This window comes from Pleurodeles waltl, chromosome 7, assembly GCF_031143425.1.
Source record: "Pleurodeles waltl isolate 20211129_DDA chromosome 7, aPleWal1.hap1.20221129, whole genome shotgun sequence".
Classification (NCBI taxonomy): Eukaryota; Metazoa; Chordata; class Amphibia; order Caudata; family Salamandridae; genus Pleurodeles; species Pleurodeles waltl.
Window position 1 is genome coordinate 1,489,823,035 of NC_090446.1, and position 9,826 is coordinate 1,489,832,860.

Genomic DNA, 9,826 nt, shown 5'->3' on the forward strand with positions numbered 1-9,826 from the left:
ATGGGCTGACCAGTAGCACTCCACATGTGGTAATCCAAGACCTCCTGCCATCGCTGTGGCCTTAACGCCGTGTTCACTCTTCTCCCATATGAATGCAATAATATCTCCCTCAGCCACTGGGAAAATCAACCTTGCGATTACCAAAGGTAACACTCCAACGACGTAATTAAATCTTGGAGCAATGTTGATATCTCTGAGCTGAACTTTCCACCATAAGGAGAACTGGGAACTTTGAGAACTATTGATTTGTAGCTCACACCACTTTGCATTCTGTAATGTGTAGCTTTCATGGTTTTATTTTGTTATGCTTTTATAAATAAAAGGACTAGCAGTTTTAGAAAGCAGATGATGTAATGGAAGAAGACTGGACTGCCTGAACAAGCTGGAATGGGGCAACCTAGGAGTTTTGAATCCATCAGATTATTACATCAATTTACCACCCTCAAACTGTCTCTGCTTGCCTCTCAGCCCATGGGAACCAGGTTTGGGAATGTATTGCTAGGACCCGGGGTCAGATGATCCCATTTTTAATTAACATATTAAAGAAATGTTGGCGTAGCATGTGCCTTGTAGGCATATCCACTTGTGATATGCTTCAATTGTACCTATTCTATGATTGAATAATGCATAAAGGGCCTGATTTCGAGATTGGTGGACTCTGTTACAAATGTGACAGATATCAGATCGGCCTTAAAACAAGTGCCAGAGAATGTGCAGTAAGGCAGATGAAATATCCGTCAAGTTGTGACAGATTAACCCTACATCTGGCCCTTAATTCACGGGTAAAATAAAGGCCCACTCCTGCCTTTGGGCACACGCTGCCCCTCTAGGCATACAGTGCCCTCTATCTTTCCTTCCACCGCCTCTAAACTCACACCACCGCTCACACTCCACCACCTCTGTTCACTCCTACCTCTACCACACTCTGCCCCCTCTGTTCACTCCTACCTCTACCACACCTCACCACCTCTGTTCCCTCCTACCTCTACCACCTCTGTTCACTCCTACATCTACCACATTCCACCACCTCTGTTCACTCCAACCTCTACCACACTCCACCACCTCTGTTCACTCCTACCTCTACCACACTCTACCACCTCTGTTCACTCCTGCCTCTACCACACACTCTGCCCCCTCTGTTCACTCCTACCTCTACCACACACTCTGCCCCCTCTGTTCACTCCTACCTCTACCACACTCCACCACGTCTGTTCGCTCCTACCTCTACCACACTCTACCACCTCTGTTCCCTCCTACCTCTACCACACAATCTGCCCCCTCTGTTCACTCCCACCTCTACCACACTCTACCACCTCTGTTCACTCCTACCTCTACCACACACTCTGCCCCCTCTGTTCACTCCTACCTCTACCACACACTCTGCCACCTCTGTTCACTCCTACCTCTACCACACTCCACCACCTCTGTTCACTCCTACCTCTACCACACAATCTGCCCCCTCTGTTCACTCCTACCTCTACCACACTCCACCACCTCTGTTCACTCCTACCTCTACCACACACTCTACCACCTCTGTTCACTCCTACATCTACCACACTCCACCACCTCTGTTCACTCCTACCTCTACCACACTCCACCACCTCTGGTCACTCCTACCTCTACCACACACACTGCCCCCTCTGTTTCTACACTCCCCTGTGTTCTCACACACCACCCACTCTGTTCTCCTCTACCTCTGCTGACACGTTGCCCCCTCTGTTCATACACTGCCTCCCATGTTCACTCCACGTCTATTCATGCACTCTGACTTCTGATCACATGCTCCCACCCCTGCTCATGCACTCCCACCACTGCTCACACACTGCTCTTCCTGGTGATTTCAGCCCCAGCTGACATATGTGCTTGGAGGACACTGGGAAAGTGAAAACAGGGGCACAAGAGTAGACAATCCAATGCTTTCTTTCCACTTACCTTCCATTTCCAGATTTACTTAAGCCTTAATAATAGTAGAATTATAGAAGCAGAACAACAAGTACCAGAATGCATAGGCGAAACATTGATTTTCATTGTAGAACTACAAATGTTAAAGTCAACAAGCACGGACAAAGTCGCTAGATGTGGCATTGGCTGCCAGCCTTTTGCCTTTATAAATGCTTGTTTTGTTTTGTTATGAATTTTTGTAAAATGTTTTTATTAGGAGCTGCCACCCCCTCCCTAGTATAAAAAATAACCTCTGGCTAAAAGCAAAAGCGTTTTTGGACTCAGAAAGCACACTTTGTCCTAATAACCCCTGGCACTGAAAGGAACTCCTTTGCGTGGCGGTGCTCTCTGTGGAAGAGGGGAATGCTGCACAATGAGGTTAGTTAGCGAATGGCTGAAGTGAGATGACCCATTGCCCCGTGCTGTATCCTGAGCAGGTGGAAAGAGGTTCTGACTGACACAGCAGACCGATGGATGAAGAGGGCTGGCTTAAAGTCCTGGAGGTAAGTAGATGATGAACATAATGTTAATAAAACCAGAAGCTCCTGGCTAACACCAGACCTTAACATTCTGGCCCTGAGAGCAGCCCCTATGCTGAGAATATTGAGGGGGCAAGGATATGGACCCTAGAAAAGCTGACAACTCCTGTTCATCATGCTTTCACTCCCTGCCCCCTTCTCTCCTGCATGAAGGAATGGCAGTGGAATCGCAGGGTGTGCTGCTTCTCTGGTGATTGTGTTGTTTCCTCTACAAACACACTCCCTTCATCATCACATGATACCTTTATGCAATAATCATCTCATGACTGAAGGGCTGATGAGCACTCCGACGCTTACCTAAAAAAAAGGTGCAATCTGCTTGTCAAGTTCTTCGGTCACGAAAAAGCACAAGACCTTTATTCTGAATCTGAGTTCATCACCCTGTGTGATCCTGAGCAAGTCACAAAGGACTGCACCTTACTCGTCGTGATTCCCTTTACATATACCAAGAATGCTTAGAAAGAGACAAAGAGCTTGATTCTCGGCAGACGGGTGACTCCTTCACAATGGTGACAGATATCCAGGGGTGTAGCTTGGTCTGTAAGGTGGGGTAAGGGGGGGCGGGTGAGCTCCACATTTCCCAACAGTTACGCTGGCACATAATGGTAAAATACAATGTATGACAAGCTGGCACACAAGAGGGGCTTTGGGGCAGGGGAAAGGGAGAGAAATGCTTGTTGGTTGGAGCACTAAGTGAGAGAAAGCACATTATGTTGTGAAATAACCAACATTTTTTAAGTATTCCCAAACAGATTGAGGGAGAGGGTGCGTGTGCATTTTTCTTTCTGTTTGTAAAATTCCTGGTGAAGTCTGACATGACACCTCATCATATCCGACTAAACGCCCCTGCACCCAACTATTTATCACAAGGTACATTTGTTAGATTGTTAGAGGGCTGTAACACCCTCCCCCTTCCGCGAAGCTACACCCCTGTAGATATGCCGTCTGCTGAAATCTAAATCCTATAGGATAGAATGGGCTTTAGATTTTGGCAGATGGGATATCCGTCACAGTCGTGATGGAGTAACCCGTCCGCCGAGTTCTAAATCATGCCCTAAATACCACTTGGCATTGGAAAAAGCTGAGATTTGTTTATGCATTTTAGGTAAGCAGCTTTTCTCAAAAATCAAATGTTGTAAAGAAGAGGCCCAGATTTCACTTGGAATATGATTACTAGGAACAAATGAGAGTGTGTTTTAGGGGACATAAGTGAAATAAAAGAACATTTTATTACTCACTGGTCCTCAGAAAGTAAACAGTTTCTCTGCGGAGCTCTACATTCAGGTGCTAATGTTGTCTTCATACTTTTGGGATGCGACGGCCCAAGGAATACCCATATAATTCAGTCAAGTTTGGAAGCTGGGTTTAAAGACAAGCACCTCTGAGTCTGTTGCAGCAACTTTACCCCTGGACCAAATCTTCTCTCCCTAACACTTCCCATGCATGACTAGCTCATGGATCCCTGTTGTTTTCTTTGCACTAAGGTATCAGCTGTCATACATCAATGATCAGAAAGGCAAAACTACAATTACCAGAATGCAAAGCGAAAACCTGGATTGAGTGAACTGCTCATGCGGTCAGACTTTTCAAGGAACAGTTTGGAATCTCCGTCGGGCTTTAAATGGGGTGGGATTTCGAAAAGTTCAGTGACCTAAGAAGTGTAACTAGGAATCCTTTCCAAGAGACATGGGTTAGTTAATTAAGAGGGTGGCTTAAACATGTAAACTAATATTCTGTGCTTCTCATAGCATACCACCAGCCTGCAAGTCAGCGCCTCTCTGAGCTTTTATGTGATTGCATCCAGATATATAACACAGCAACTGCAGTACACCTAAAACAAGACAGTACTCTTGGCTTTGTCAGTAATTGTTAGCTGTTTAAGACAAAATAGTAACAACAATGATTTTAAACAATAGATACTGAAAATGTTTCAATTCTGAAATGATGAGACTGTCTGTGGAAGGAGTAGTGGTCTTAGGAGAGTCTCATTCACCCCTGTTCTTCCCTCCACACCACTTCCCTCTACAAATAATGTTAGAAGCTTACAAATTCGTTCTCCCACATCTTTCTGAAATCCATCAAGAGCATATCTTATCTCTTTCCTCTTCAGCACCTTCTTTCACACTCTCCCGCATTTACTTCCTCACAAATGTCTTCACTTCACCACCCCATTGGAAGCACTGTTTTTTTTTTTCACTTTCACCTTGTCAGTATTTTGAAAACTGTGTACATCCTCCACACATTTGTATAGAATCACAACAGCAAAGGACACTCATGACCATTGATCTTTGCACTCTGCAGAGAGGCCAAGAAGTGAGTGAGCGTGTATCTTGGACACCTTTTTGACCCACTGACAGGCACAGTGAAAAACTCGCACTGCCTTCAGCCTCAGCTCCAGAGCTCTCAATCGTGGCCTGTTTTAAACATCTGGAGGTAGCTCAGTTCAAAATATCAACAATACGAGAGTGATATGACTTGCAGAAAAAAAATCTACAGAAACACAACATCCTGGATATAGCTAACACTCTTAGGGAATGTAAGATTATGTAAAGCATGTGAAATGTAAACAGGAACCACATTGCTGACATGGATTATTTTAACATTTATGTCATTCATTCCTCAGACATCTATCTGTAGTTTTACTTGTAAAGTTAAGGACATGAGTATAGGACCCGATCAGTCCATTTTTAAGTACTGCTGGGTGTGAGAACCAGAGGAAACCGGCCCACTTACTGTCCTGGGTATCAGTACTGGAGAGACTTCACAATATAAGGAATATATTGTTTTTTATGACGGATTAAGAAGTGGAAACAGATAATACTATAGATACAAAGCCAGTAAACAAATAAGGCAAAGAGTTGCAAAGTACTGAAGCTGCACAGGTCTCCTTCACATGCAAGTCTTGTCCAATACATGCTAAGATAATAACGCTGCCTCAGTATTCCGTGTTCGCACATGTAATTGCAGCAGCCGCGTGTTTAAGAGGAGGGCTTTGGTCACTGCACCTTTTTATTTACAAATTAAGCACTGCCAGTGTTGTCATCAATTATGTAATTTAACATGTCATGAGCGGTGTAATATGTGAGGTTATGAGCAGTGCATGATGTGGGGATGAGTTATAATTAGCTCAGTGAACTATATCTGGGGAATTCCAGTGTTTTTTGGTTTTTAAACATTGCTTTTTGTGTTAGCTCAACACCTAAAAGTAATATCACTTTAACCTTTGTTTTTTCAGTATATTGGTGGGTGTGTGTGTGCGTGTGTATATATATATATATATATTACATATATATATATATATATATATATATATATATATATATATATATATATATATATATATATATATATATATATATACATACATATATATAATGCCTAGTGGCGGTTGCCATCAGGTAGTTATAGTTAGGACCATGTTTCCATAGAAAAAGCATTTTGACTTGCCTATACCTTTTAGGCAGTTTGACGAATCTTCACAAACTTTTTCCCCAAAAAAGTGTTGCGGTGATTTTTGTTACGCACACAAGGATTCGGAGTGATCCGTCAAGGGGGGACCGAGAAAAGGGAGGGGGTGAAAAAAGTAGTGTATCCCACAGGACATGTCTACTGCTTGAACCACTCGACGGAATTACACCAAATTTAGCAGAAAGGTAGCTTTTGACACACAGGTAACACTTTCAAATAGTTGGTGTAAATCTGTTCAGTAGTTTTTGAGAAATTTAGAGAAATTCAAATTTGTATATCTCTGGCCACGAATAATTTGTGAATACACATGCAAAAAGAAGCGCTGTAATTGGCTGACCGCAACCTGGCTAGAAAGTTGTGACTGCCATTTTATTTCATGGGACACAGTCCTGGGGATCAAATTCTAAATTGAAAGTGGCATAAGGGGTCAGGGGTGTGATATAGGTGTGTTTTAGGTGCAAATTATGGGTTTGAATGAATTTTTCAACGCCACAGGTGATATTTGTGAATATTCACGAATATGAATTTTTTTTTAAGAAAAACCACAGACTCATTCATACACTATTTCATTCACTCATACATGCACTCAGAGACTCAGGCGTCCTCCACCACACCCACTCAGATACTCATGTACCCACTCAGACTCACTCATAGACTCACACATCCAGTTTCAGATACACTCAGATACTCACACACGCACTCACATACAACCTGCGCTGCGCGGGGCCAAAGGCCTGCATGGCACGGGGTTAGGTGGTAACAATGGCTTGGCTGCAAGGCCTGGCTGCAGGCCAGGCCTTGAGACCAACCCCTGCCGCACACGGCTGAAGGCCAAGCGAGGCGGATTGGAATAACGTATAGTAATTTGAATTACTTAACGTTAAAAAACCATAGAAATTCACTGAAAAAAATAAAGGTTACAGGGAAATTATATTTAGGTTCTGAATTTGCTTGTACAAAACCAAAGAAATTCAGTTGTTATAGTTAGAGTACTTTCAAGTAACTATAACTCCTCCCCTAAGGTAACTATAACTTGCGCCTTAGTCATGCACAGCTAATTACTCCAGATATTATATCATTGATGAGATCTTGTTTGGCAACTTTGACATTATCACTGCAATGTTTGTAATAAAATTATTGATAAGAAAACTGTGCATGGCAAGGGCGAGTTATAGGTACCTTCGTTTTTTCAGTGGAAAATATACAGATATATTATATATATATCACACCTACCTGTGTGTCCATTTAGATAGCAATGCAAAGACATACACAAACATGGCAGAGTGTGTAGACCATGCTTGCCTCTTTGTGGATGCAGATATGCTACCTCGGAGCCAGCTGGTCAGAAACATTGGGATAACTTTCGATTTGGGTCTAAACTTCACTCCTCTAATCAACAGGGGATGAAGGGAAATAATTTTCAATTCTCTCTTCTTTTAAAAAATGTTCACCAATCTTAAATGACCACCGTATTGAGATGATGCGGGCACTGGCCATGGGCAGGCAATCGTACAATAATATGGGATATACCATGGTCTCTTGAGAAAAAAAAAAAACATTACCAAACTCCAGTCTGGACAAAGTCAATAGACAGGATGTGTCTGCACAGAGGGAAACAGAACCACATGAATCCAGCCCTGAAAACTCTGCACTGGGGCTCAGTGGAAAACACTAAATTATGACCAGAGTGCCTGAAATTATGTGATTGTGCGGTTATGGTGTTTTTGGCACAATTAAGGATCTGCCACATTCACCGCATAATCCATAATCTGATGCATAATCTGCAGATTTAACAAAAATTGTCTCTGGCTCAAACGGTTCAAAAGTTAGTAAAATGGCAGCAACACCTCTTGCTGCGCAGTGGAAGGTCGTTTTCAAAGGTTTACTGGTCAGTTTTTTGCCGCTTAGTTCTATGTTTGCGTGTTAAACTGAGGTGCACCTATGCCCAGGAAGTGTTAACAAGTGTCAAAACGGCGAGATAATAAAGTAATACTATCAGAATATGCAGAATTACGCCACATAATATGGCTTTTCTTACCTCATCATTTAGTCAACCCTGCCACATAATATGTCCCTTTCCTGACGCATAATTCCAGTGGCCCTGATTCTGCCAAAGCATACTGGAGGGGCCCAACCCCCAGGACAAGCTGCGCCAACGAGTCTGAACAGAGCACTGTTCTCTTCAGTTAAGGCGGCGGGGTCCCCAAGACTTCCACTGCAAATGTCCAGCCTCCTGGGAGCCTTGGAACAATGTCAGCCCCCATCTGGCTCTACTACAACTCTCATGTTTTCAGACCTCTCTGTGTTTATTTTTGTTGATGGTCCGCAGACCTAAAGCGTCCTCGGGGTCTAGTGGAACGGTACAAAAAGTGCCAATGAACAGAGAAATACATATTGGGTGCGCTTGGAAACAAGATGAGGCATCTGCGGCGGGGAGATGTTCGTGTCCTGGATACTACTGGCGCCTATGAACCTGGCATAGCTCAGGAGACGAATGCTCCTACTGCAGAGATGTGTTGTGCCTGCAGGCCACAGGCTCCGACACAAGGAAAGCAAGTTGTGATCTAGATACCTGTGTCTATAGTGTGGTCCGCAGGCTGCTGCTCTTGCGGATAGAATAGAAGGTTAATGCACGTGCACTGATGACTATGTGTAAGCAGTAGTTTATATGATCAGTACCTTTGCTCCGGTAGATACGGTGCGACGGAGATCAGTAAATAGCATGCAAGTTGCGGATTCAAATCAAAGTAACACACCTCAGGAGGTTAATGCGCCTGCTGCATAGACCAGGGTACAACGCGCAGGTCCCGGTCAACGTCTCAGTCTGTAAACTCTTCCATGTCGGAGATCTGTGTGGAAACAGAGTGGCACACAGCCCGGGCGAGGCAGGCTTGCTAAGCGAGCTGATGCACGTGCTGCCACGGGGTTGTGGTACATTCAGGTGACAGGTTGTAATCTTGGCTACGCCTACACAGCCCGGTGCCACTCTCATAAATCCAGTGTTGGTAGCAAGCACGGTTATTACAACATGCCAATCCGCGTCAGGTACCTCAAGTTGTGGAAACTATATAAAAAGGCGTTGTTTTGTTCTCGATACCACCCCTAGAATCGCAGCAGGAGCCCCTGAGCCAGGGTCTGGTGGGAGTGGCAGGCGTGCCCTACACAAGTGCACCTACCTTCCGGGGCCCCTCCGCGGAGAGATCGAACCGTCCTTGGCGGGCGCAGACTTCCATCAGAGGGCAGAGCTCCGGGCTCCCCGGATGGCACAACACCCGGGGTGCAGGAGGAGAGCTCGGGCACCGCTCGGGCACCGGCGGCTTAATGAGGCGGGCGAGGAGCGGCCAGGAAACCTTACCAGTCCGTCCAAAAATGGGTATGGCATAGCCACGCCCCCTCCGCGCTTTCCCGTCCCAGCCCCCCCTCTGTTTCTTACTCCATCTCTTTCTGCTTCATGATACCCGGGTATCGCTCCCTTCCCATTTATCCCTCATCCCTCTCTGTCACTCTTTCTCTATCTCTCTCTACATTCTCCTCTCGGTGACTCTCTCTGCCTCACTGTTTGCCTGGCCTTCTCCCTTTCCACCCCTTACTCCGTTTCTAACTCATTCCCCTCCCTCTCACTTCCTTCCAGACTGACTTTCTCTGGCTCTTTTTATCTCCTTTCTGTCAATATCACTCTCCATCACTCTGCGTTCACCTCTTTCCGTTTCTCTATCCCTCTCTTTTCTCTGTTTCTTATTCAGTCTCTGCCTCCCTCTTTTTGCCCCCCGGCTCTGCCACTTTCTTTGCCTCTCCTCTATTTCTCGCTCTCGCCCTGCTTTTCTTTCCCTCTGCCCGCATCTGTCCCTCCCTCGATCTTTAGTTCCCGCTCCTCACCC

The 9,826-nt window shown here is 44.9% G+C and overlaps 1 protein-coding gene across 3 annotated transcripts in view; it reads right to left on the reverse strand.

The window, feature by feature from the left end:
• LOC138246558 (chemerin-like receptor 1) overlaps positions 1-9,255 on the reverse strand; it is a 314,771-nt gene extending 305,516 nt beyond the window's left edge. For 2 of the 3 annotated variants that reach the window (XR_011194305.1, XM_069201234.1), the window contains exon 1: positions 9,125-9,255. The gene's annotated coding sequence lies outside the window, so the exon portion shown is untranslated. Of the gene's footprint in view, positions 1-8,704; positions 8,807-9,124 lie in introns of those variants that run through there. The other variant, XR_011194306.1, reaches the window with a different exon arrangement.
• Positions 9,256-9,826: the final 571 nt, after the last annotated feature.